This window comes from Theropithecus gelada, chromosome 6 (genome assembly GCF_003255815.1).
Source record: "Theropithecus gelada isolate Dixy chromosome 6, Tgel_1.0, whole genome shotgun sequence".
NCBI classification, from domain to species: Eukaryota; Metazoa; Chordata; class Mammalia; order Primates; family Cercopithecidae; genus Theropithecus; species Theropithecus gelada.
The window spans coordinates 122724860-122736638 of NC_037673.1; positions in this window are offsets into that span (position 1 = coordinate 122724860).

The following is an 11779-nucleotide window of genomic DNA, read 5'->3' on the forward strand; positions in this document are numbered from 1 at the left end:
TTGCTGTTGGCTTTTTTTCCTGTCCCACAGAGTTTGTTCTCAGCAATTCTGTAAAGAGGGGCAAGTTGGGGAGCTAGACTTTACTGACTATCCAGTTTACCATCTACTCTGCAGTTAGACGAGTCTTCCACCAGGTACTCCACAATAATAGTAAGGCTTCTAGCCATCCATGTCTCCGGAGGGGAGTGCAATGGCTACTGATGTTTGCTCCTACCCTGCATCCACTCCTCATTCCTCAAGTAACCGACTTTTGGGAAACCATCCTTTTCCGTGTCCAGCCCAGTTATTAGCAATGAAGCCAAGTCTGATCTCAGAGCCAAAGCTCCCTGTGTCCCATGTAGAGCAGTAAGAATGGACCAGGCATGGCCACACAAAAAGGAACCCAGAACCTGCAGTGCAACTATCAGGAAGTGGTAAGTTATTCCACTAGACTTGAAATAGGGCAAATGTGAACCTGGAACTGAGGGGCCACTTGTTCAGAAAACACAGATAGCCAAAGGAGGGCAGGAGACATTTGGGTCCTGGTAAGAGATTTGAACCCCGTAAAGTCACACTTGAAGACAATGGATATTTTTATTATATGAATCAATAAATTCCCCTTTAAGTGAGTTTGAATTGAAGCTTTTAAGGCATTTAAGGCTGAAAGATTTCTTCTATCTGTTTAGTTACAGTCTGATCAGATCTTCCCTACAACAAACATAATCTGGACTTGGATGAAAGCTTCAATGGTTCTTAGAGTCTTTCAGTGACTATTCCAAAGTCAGAGAGTTCCGCGGCAGGATGGCTAAGGTAAAGGTAGGGGAAACTCAATATTTGCCTCTAGTCAGCTACTTTATTCTTCTCAGTACCAACCAGGGCAAGGTGGCCAGGGCTGGGGTTATCCATCCAACATTTGGATGTTCTCCAAATCTTCCAAAGGCACTCTACTTTCACCCCTTGTTCCCTACCTCTCCTGTTTCTTGACTTGCCACAACCTTTCACACTCCCACCTTCCAATGCTATCACTGAGAGAATCTACCCCCACTCTCCTTTTTCTCAAGATCAGGCCCTCCTCTTTAGGTAAGTGTTCTCCCCCTTCTTCAGTCCCACAACTTTACTACTTTTAGCTTTGAATGTCAGTGACTTTTGTTGCTTTGTTGAGTTAGTGAAACTGCAGAAAGGAATATCTAGCTCAGTATTCACTGAGGAAAGAAGCTGCAGTTGTTTCTCCCAGAGGCTCTAAAATCAAAAATATTTCAATCCCACACACACACACAAAAATTTAAACATAAACCCATCTGTTTCTATTGGAAATTTATGTTATTCCCATTAACGTAAGTTATACTGAGCTCTTTGAAAGGTAATACTTTATGGCCTTATTACGTTTTCCTTCTTGAACCCCTCCCTAAGTGTCATGAAACGTTCTACAGGCCAAATTGCTCCTCCCTTATTCTTGTCTGGGAGAGAGCACGTTTCAGTTCCTCTCTTCACATTATTAACTTCTTTTCTGTGGAATAGGACTAACTCACCAGAATTTTCCCTGGGCTGAGGGAAGTATTTCTCCAAATGACCTTGTGCCCTTTGTCCTGAGTGCATGCTTACCAGGACACCTCCTGGTCCTTCCTTCAGATTCTCTGGTTTCTGCGGTACCCAAGTAGTCCATGGATACATTCTGGTCCCTGGATAGAAATACTACTGTCAACTAATAAGCTAACATTCTGATTTACACTCCTGCCTCTTGAGAGCGTAGATACTCATGAATGTCTTATAGCTCTCTGCTGCAACCCGCAGGTGAGCAAGGTTTGTCACGAGGAACCATAGACCTTGATCTGACCAGATGTTCAGGAAGAGGTGTATCCATTTTTCCTGAGCAGCCATTCCAAAAATTTCCCATTTGTCTTTCTCCAATCTTAAGCTCTTATCCTTGATTTCTCTTTCATTCATTTTTCTACTTGGGTTTAATAATTGCCCTAGTTTTTAAATATAAATGTGGCTCTGATACAATCCAATAGCTATTTAATATAAGGTCATACAAAGCCTACAACCTTGATCATACAAAGCCTACAACCCAGTGGGAGGTGTGGCTTCAGTGTCAGGAAGAGGTTGGATGGACAGAGGAGGCATCAGTATTAGGGGAAACTAGAAGGACAGAATGAGCAAAGATAACTTAAAAATGTATATGTGATATATGGGCAGAGGGAAGACCAGTGAGACTTCTCAACTGGTTAAAAGAGTTCATTTTTGCATGAAGTCTTTATGGAGATCATGTTGGATTATTAGGGCAAAATGTGGTCATGGAAGCTCTGAAAGCTAGACTGAAAGGTATACTTCACCATCACAGGTAATGAAAAACAATTGTGAGCTCTTAAGAACCAATGAAATGCTGTTTAGAAACAGGAATCTGGCACCAATACACAGGAAAGTTTGAAAGGGGGAGGGCCTGAACTAGAACGTAGACTCAGAGTTGTTGCAGTCAGCTAGATCCTGACACCCTGATGGCAGGCATGATTTTTAAAATATTATAAATAACTATACAATGTTCAATTATCCATAAAACCAATCTAAGATTGTTCTGATGATTTAAGCCTAGAACCCTGAATGACTGGGCAGTACTACATATCTTGCCCACAACACTGGTATCATCAAGTATGGGCTCATAAAGGTATCTCAGCTAAACTGAGAAATAAATACAATTTTTCACATTATCTTAATGTTCTTTTTTTTTTTTTTTTTTTTTTGAGACGGAGTCTCGCTTTGTTGCCCAGGCTGGAGTGCAGTGGCCGGATCTCAGCTCACTGCAAGCTCTGCCTCCCGGGTTTACGCCATTCTCCTGCCTCAGCCTCCCGAGTAGCTGGGATTACAGGCGCCCGCCAACTCACCCGGCTAGTTTTTTTTTTTTTTTGTATTTTTTTAGTAAAGACGGGGTTTCACCGTGTTAGCCAGGATGGTCTCGATCTCCTGACCTCGTGATCCACCCGTCTCGGCCTCCCAAAGTGCTGGGATTACAGGCTTGAGCCACCGCGCCCGGCCAATTTTTCACATTAATTCTTTGTAGCATCCATACCTAAATCAAGAATCAATTAAGATATCCCAGAGTCTCTAATCCAGTGTGTTACTATGTTGTGCCCAAGAAGAACATACGCTAAGATGGACATGGAGAGGGAAAATTCAGGATGTTTTTTCTTCTTCTTCCATACATGTGGATTTGTTCTTTATAAGTGACAAACCTGCTTACAGAAAAATGAAATCGATGTGAGAGTGCAACAGTAAAGAAAGATAATAAAGTCCTACATGTCCTATGTATAAATGGAAAAAGGGGCTATTTTTGATCCTAGGTACTATTTAGACATTTTCTCTGTGTCATCTCAACAGCTATTTTTTGACTAATCTCAAAAAAAAAAAATGCCTGAAAACACTTTACTAAAAGCTACATTTTCTTCTTCTTGTCAAGTGTTAAAATGAACCCTATACTTTTAACAGATAATCATTCCAAGAGACAGAAAAAACTCTTGACATTTTTACAATAACAGGTTATTAATATAATTCACTGCAGCTGAAAGCACATAGAATACACTTATAAGGTGGCTGAATAAAGGTTGCATGTACTTTGTGTTTTACTCTGCATCAAACAAGTATCTGTCATGCCAAATCCTAGACTAGGCATAGGAACTCTTAGAGATCTCTGATTCTCAGAAAAAGATGAGCAATTGGAAAAGGTCTTGTTCTCTAAATAAATTCCACATCAAGTAGTCCTAGAAGTCAACACTAAAGAAGAAAAACACATCACAATCATTCTTCAGGATAATGTCTGCAAAGTGTCACCCTGGAAGCCCCAGCAACACAATTCCACAACATCTGAATTGCGTTGCAGAAGCAATATTACATAAGCTCCCTGAGAAAAGTAATCAAGGAGATGGATGCTACCTCTTTCCACAAATACATCATTTTTCTCAGCAACTACTCATAGAAGAACATGAAGAAACACAAGTTTATATCTTTAAGATTACAGACACCTGCACCATTCTTCTGAAACTATTGCCTTAGAATTCTCAAAAAATTGTGATCTCCAATTAAAATGAAACCAGAGACTGTTTACATTTAAGAGGTTTCTAAAAATAAATATGAGGCCCAGATTAGGCTTTCCTCCTACAACATTTACAGACCAAAGAATTTGAAGGGAAGCTGCTCTTATTTTCAAAAGACCTTTTTTGCCAGTTAGTGAATCCTGGGTTCTGTATATATGAATATACATGGTTCTCAGCACTGTTGCACCCTCATTCCCTTCTGCTGAAAGAAATTTACAAAACATGTGTTTTCCAAAGAATCCTACACTTTATAAAAGGATGCACCATAGGTTTCCTTTAAAAAGCAGACTCCCTGCTGTGCTTAAAATGAGTCAATTTACAAAAATGTGAATTAGCCACAATTCTCCAGAAATACATCTGCTGCCTAAAACAAGTCACACCTACTAAAAACTGCAGGTCTGAAAATCAGTATGCAGGAAACATATTTCAAGCTCTTCAATAAAATGAAACAGCCTTCAGAGTTAATAAACAGTGGCTTGTATTTATTAATCTGGCATAAGACAAGATGGCTCCTAAAATCTTTAATTTTTCTTCTCTGTGCACTGCCTCCTCCCTGCTATGAACACCCATAACCTGCCTTTTTAATCTACCCTAGAATACAAAAAAGGACTATTTCCCTCTAACTCTAGGCTTTTTCTGGGTCCTGCAATGGGCCAGGTTCTCAGCCAGTCTTACCTCCTGCCCACCCCTTAATTCACAGGGGTCTTCCATATTGTGAGGCAGCTCCCTCCAACCCTCTTTCCTTGGCCCCCACCACTTTTCCTTAGTAGCCTGCTTCAGCTGTCTGCTGGCTTCCTCACCCGTGTCATCCTTGACATCATCTTTCAGATTAGATCAGTTCTCTCTCATTCTCTCTCTGGCCCCTGTACTTCTCCTTCACAACACTTGTCCAGAGTTTACATCTGAACTACTGGGATCATTTGATAAATACGTGTCTTCCCCATTCCAGACTTCATGAGACATTACTTCTGTTTTTGCTATTTTATGCCATTGGCGGGTGCCATGCATAGCAAAAGTGGGCTGACTAAATATTAACTGAATAGACAGTGAGCCCTGCTTGCCCCTCAATTTTCCTCACTATTGTTATTCTCTACTATATCAATAAAACTATTTTAGAAGCCCTTCTCCAAAGAGCTATATCCTACTATCTGCATCCACTCCTTGCTGAACTCTTTTCAAACTTCCACACCTAAGATTCTACTGAAACCAGTCTCTCAAGTTTTCCTAATAATCTCCTAAGGGACAAATTCAGTGACTGCCTCAAGCTTCATCCCCTTTAAAGCCCCTTCAGTAAAGGTTGATGGCCTGCCCACGGTCCCTTGTCTTCTTCCTACCCGTCACTTTGACTCTTTCCCTTTCCCTCCCCCTGTTCTCTTCCCCTTCCCCCCCACCCCCTTGTTCTCTTCGCATTTCCTCAAGGTGCTCAATTTCCATCTCTCCAGCTCTTCCTTCTGGCCTCCCCTATCTCTGTTAATGATACTTTCATTCTCCCAGATCCCAAGTCTGAAACACATTACTCCTAGATATTTATTTCATCAATGCCATAGATTCTTCCAGGGGAGATCCTAATAGCCAAATTTCACTTCGAGTTCTCCTTGAAACCTCTGGACCATTTCTCCTTGCCTTCTCACTAGTTTGTTCTATGCATACACTACCTTTTTCAAATATAGTCCAACCCCAAAACTTTTCCTCCCTTCCCATTGCCCTAAAAACCAAATACAAAGGTGCAGGACTCTCAAGGACATGACACTGAGCCCTGGGAAAACTTACTGATTCATTGTTTCATAAACAAAGATGGTAGTTCTCCATTTCACACACAAACCCATACCTGCTTCCTCCCTTTTGCCCTGGAATACTTCAGTTTTATCCATGTTTCCAAGTACACTGCAAACGCTTCCTCCTCTGTGAAAGTTTTGCTGATTTCCTGAATGAATATGATCTCTCATACTCTGACCTCTCATAAGCCTTTGTGTTTGGTGGTAGCCTAATTATTTGTGCTCCAAAGATATATTCCTATAAATCACAAGGTCCTACCTGCTTGGAAAACATAAGCACAATGTCTTGAAATCCCAAATTACACTAGAAATCCCTCTTAAAAGACCATTATGCTCTTAGCAAAATGAGTCTCCAAGTGATTGGCTCTAAGAAGTTTAATAGGGCTTTTAATTGTAAATCAATTATTTTGGAGAAACGATTTAAATTGTCAGTTGGCATAAGTTTTCAAGGGCATTTATTTCAATGACTTCTAAAAGTGTATGGTGTTTTTGAGGTAAGGTAGTAATTAGTAGTGCAAAAAGTCTACAAGGATTTAAAGTCTTGAAAGTTTGGTACTGTATAGATTGAATGTTAAATGCATTTTTAAAAATCAGGCACATGTTTTCTAATTAATAAAGGATTGGTCAAAGACTAATGCTCCCATAGGAGAGGCTTCTTTATCACAACAGAGTCACTTTATCTCTTGAGAGTCACCTGAACCTTGACTGTCTATCACAAAAGAAAAGTTGCCAGTGTGAGCTAAGGTCTCCCAAGCTAGAGCAGGTGAGCCCACAACTCACTAAGCCCATCGTCTCTCATTTTCAACGGATAAAAAGGTGAAAGTATGTGGGACATTGGGCTAAACCTTTCACATCATCAAGGGTCGTTATTTAGAACTGTTAATTGCAAGAAATAAGGGGTGCATGTGTTTGAATGTCTTTTTAAAGTTATATAAACTATTGCTGATCAGTTACATGATACCCAGGAGCAAGATCATGGGGTTTAATTACAAAGAATTATGCCTTGAGTCTCCTGTTCACAAGGAAAGTTAACACTTACATATAGTAAAAATAAATATTTGTTGAATCTTAAAATTTAAAAACCTTTTTAAAACATCAACAAATAAAAAATTAATGTTATAGAAGTTGCGGAAGTTTATGGAGGAGCCAAAAAATGAGACTGAATTATGGCAAGATTTAACTACAGAATGTTTTAACATTGTTTAAAATAAAGACTGGAAAGTAGATATCCCAGTATAGTAAGGAACTGACTGAGTAAATTATAGCATATCCACACAATTGAAATGTGTTTCTGACATTTGAACTGATATTGGAGGTATATTTCTTAACCAAGAAAGTTGTATAAAAATAGAAGTAAAATAGTGTAATCAACCATGTATTTTATATGAGGTATATATACACATAATAGTAATATTCGGTAAGAATGTGCTAAAAATGTAAGAGCAATTGTCACTGGGTGGCATAAATTCTATATTTTATCTTCCTTTTAGCTTAAATTGTCAATATATTTTTCTGTAGTGAACATGTATTTTTTTAAATGGTGTCTATATTAAAAGGAAATAGAACCAGTATTCTTTAAATGAAGATAAGAAATGAGAAGAAGACAAATAGACATTTGTAAAACAAAGACTGAAAATACAGCTGCAAGAGTTTCTGTGGAATAGAATAGGGAATCTTATTTCAAAAAGATTAGCCTTATTATTATGTAAATCATTTTTTGTTAACTCCCACACACCAGAATTTTCGGTAAGATATTCCAAATGGGAAATCAAAATACAAAGAGTCAAATAGTGATGAAAGAGTAAAAAAGAAAAATAAGAAGTGTTCCCTCTAGAAAGAAAAAGAACAGTTCAAGTTAATAGATTAGTACAGTTCCCAAGTAAACACTTTCAAAGAAAACATGTTCTGTATTATGACTCCTTTGTGAAATCTTCTCTTGCTAGGAAGAGGCTGTAGTAGATACACGTAAGATGCCTAATGCAACTAGAACATTCCTAAAAACTGAAAAAAAAATTGCTTAAATTTAAGGTTTTTCACTGCTGATTATTAGACTATTTTCTATGTAATTTAGGCTGTCAGACTTAATAAATACTAGCTTTTGTTATGCCTTAGTTTCTTGTAGTACTAACTGTTGCCTTTAAATTATTAATTTATTAGTCCATTCTCACCCTGTTATAAAGAACTGCCCAAGACTGAGTAATTTATAAAGAAAAGAGGTTTAATTGACTCAGTTTAGCATGGCTGGGGAGGCCTCAGGAAGTTTACAATCATGGCAGAAGGCACCTCTTCACAGGGCAGAGGAAAAGAGAATGAGTGCCTAGTGAAGGGGGAAGCCATCAGATCTTGTGAAAACTCACTATCATGAGAACGGGATGGGGGAAACCACCCCCATGACTCAATTATCTCCACCAGGTCCCTTCCACGACATGTGGGGATTATGGGAACTACAATTCAAGATGAGATTTGGGTGGGACATGGCCAAACCATATCAATTATAATACATTATTGTCTTTTTTTTTTCTTTTTAGAGGAAGTTTCACTCTTGTTCCCCAGGCTGGAGTGCAATGGCACAATCTGGACTCACTGCAATCTCTGCCTCCCAGGTTCAACCAATTCTCCTGCCTCAGCCTCCCAAGTAGCTGGGATTACGGGCGCCTGCCACCATACCCAGCTAGCTTTTCTATTTTTAGTAAAGACAGGGTTTCACCATGTTGGCCAGGTTGGTCTCGAACTCCTGACCTCAAGTGATCCACCCGCTTTGGCCTCCCAAAGTGCTGAGATTACAGGATTGAGCCACTGCACCTGGCAATACATTATTGTCTTTAAGGCAGGGACAGGAACATTGCCCTAAAAATCTTCTTCAATCAGCATTTTCTCTAGGTGGATAGTCAAGATTTCATAGCTGCTGTTTAAGTATTACAGTACTGGACTTCCAACACCATGTTGAATAGGAGTGGTGAGAGAGGGCATCCCTGTCTTGTGCCAGTTTTCAAAGGGAATGCTTCCAGTTTTTGCCCTTTCAGTACGATATTGGCTATGGGTTTGTCATAAATAGCTCTTGTTATTTTGAGATACGTCCCATCAATACCTAGTTTATCAAGAGTTTTTAGTATGAAGCGTTGTTGAATTTTGTCAAAGGCCTTTTCTGCATCTATTGAGATAATCATGTGGTTTTTGTCGTTGGTTCTGTCTATGTGATGGATTATGTTTATTGATTTACATATGTTCAACCAGCCTTGCATCCCAGGGATGAAGCCGACTTGATCGTGGTGGATAAGTTTTTTAATGTGCTGCTGGATTCGGTTTGCCAGTATTTTACTGAGGATTTTTGCATTGATGTTCATATCAGGGATATTGGTCTAAAATTCTATTTTTTGTTATGTCTCTGCCAGGCTTTGGTATCAGGATGATGCTGGCCTCATAAAATGAGTTAGGAAGGATTTCCTCTTTTTCTATTGATTGGAATCATTTCAGACTGAATGGTACCAGCTCCTCTTTGTACCTCTGGTAGAATTTGGCTGTGAATCCATCTGGTCCTGGACTTTTTTTGGTTGATAGGCTATTACTTATTGCCTCAATTTCAGAGCCTGTTATTGGTCTATTCAGAGATTCAACTTCTTCCTAGTTTAGTCTTGGAAGGGTGTATGTGTCCAGGAATTTATCCATTTCTTCTAGATTTTCATTTGCATAGCGGTGTTTATAATATTCCCTGATGGCAGTTTGTATTTCTGTGGGATCGGTGGCGATATCCCCTTTATCATTTTTTATTGTGTCTATTTGATTTTTCTCTCTTCTCTTCTTAATTATTCTTGCTAGTGGTCTATCGATTTTGTTGATCTTTTCAAAAAACCAGCTCCCGGATTCATTGATTTTTTGAAGGGTTTTTTGTGTCTCTATCTCCTTCAGTTCTGCTCTGATCTTAGTTATTTCTTGTCTTCTGCTAGCTTTTGAATTTGTTTACTCTTGCTTCTCTAGTTCTTTTAATTATGATGTTAGGGTGTCAATTTTAGATCTTTCCTGCTTTCTCTTGTGGACATTTAGCGCTATACATTTCCCTAGACACTGCTTTAAATGTGTCTTAGAGATTCTGGTATGTTGTACCTTTGTTGTCATTGGTTTCAAAGAACATCTTTATTTCTGCCTTCATTTCGTTATTTACCCAGTAGTCACACAGGAGCAGGTTGTTCAGTTTCCATATAGTTGTGCGGTTCTGAGTGAGTTTCTTAATCCTGAGTTCTAACTTGATTGCACTGTAGTCTGGGAGACAGTTTGTTGTGATTTCTATTCTTTTACATTTGCTGAGGAGTGCTTTGCTTCCAACTATGTGGTCAATTTTGGAATAAGTGTGATGTGGTGCTGAGAAGAATGTATATTATGTTGATTTGGGGTGGAGAGTTCTGTAGATGTCTATTAGGTCTGCTTGGTGCAGAGCTGAGTTCAGGTCCTGGATATCCTTGTTAACTTTCTGTCTCGTTGATCTGTCTAATGTTGACAGTGGGGTGTTAAAGTCTCCCATTATTATTGTGTGGGAGTCTAAGTCTCTTTGTAGGTCTCTAAGGACTTGCTTTATGAATCTGGGTGCTCCTGTATTGGATGCATATATATTTAGGATAGTTAGCTCTTGTTGCTGAATTGACCCCTTTACCATTATATAATGGCCTTCTTTGTCTCTTTTGATCTTTGTTGGTTTAAAGTCTGTTTTATCAGAGACTAGGATTGCAACCCCAAACACCACATGTTCTCAGTAATAGGTGGGAATTGAACAATGAGATCACTTGGACACAAGGTGGGGAACGTCACACACTGGTGCCTGTTGGGGGGTTGGGAGCTGGGGGAGGGATAGCATTAGGAGAAATACCTAATGTAAATGATGAGTTGATGGGTGCAGCAAACCAACATGGTACATGTATACCTATGTATCAAACCTGCACGTTGTGTACATGTACCCTAGAACTTAAAAAAAAAAGAAAGAAAAAAAGAAAGAACCGGAATAATGGCAATGGCCCAGGAGCATGGCATTATAAGGTTACCTGCCTTATTAAGATGGCGTGGGTTGCCTGATACAGACCTTTGGTTCTCTTTCTAGTTTCAATTTCCCCATTTTATGAGTCATTGTTGCTGCCTGAATTCAGTTATCGTCTATTCTTTTCATCATTTGCATACTTTTTTTTTTAAATCTCAGAGCAATGAAAGAATGGTTGCAGTGGTCTCCCCTCTTCATAGCTGTTAAATGGGCCATAAGTCAAGTATTAAGTGGGTTAGACACTGTGATACAGAATTAAGACATGAGTTTTATTTTCCATTGTAGAGTCACTCATTACTTCTCTGCTCCACAAATTTAGTCAGGTATTCTAGGTGCTGACAGAGGTCCTGTCTTTCACTGCTCTGATATTCTCTAAATGTGAAATCTTTGTAGGGACTTATGGTTGTATTCATCACCCTCCCTCAAGAGGCACAGTGAACTCTAGAAGTTTAACAGCCTAGGAAATCCAAAAATCTTCCCTATGGACTGTTTAAGCCCTGGCTTTCTTCTCCTTAGCCTGATGGTTCTCAAACTTTAGTGTACATCACAAGCACTGAGAAGCTATTAAAAATGCATCTGCCCAGGCCCCACATCGTCTACTGAAGCAGATAGGCTAGGGTGACCTGGGGAGAAATCCCTCTCCCTTGTCTATTTAATGGTAAATCTTAAAGGACCGTGGTGTAGAGAACCTTGCAGAGGTCAATAAAGGCCCAAAGCCACTGCTAGTTTCTGAGATTCTAAGAATGCTAGAAAAGAGAAAATGTGAAAACAAGTTTAAAAACTGGTGAGCTATTTTAAAAATTTATATTTGATGAATATCTGAAAAAAATATATATGTATATGATTGTGCTACTCTTATGGAAAGTTCAGAATTTTAAAATATTCATTCAAAATGCACTACAGACTATATAGTCTAT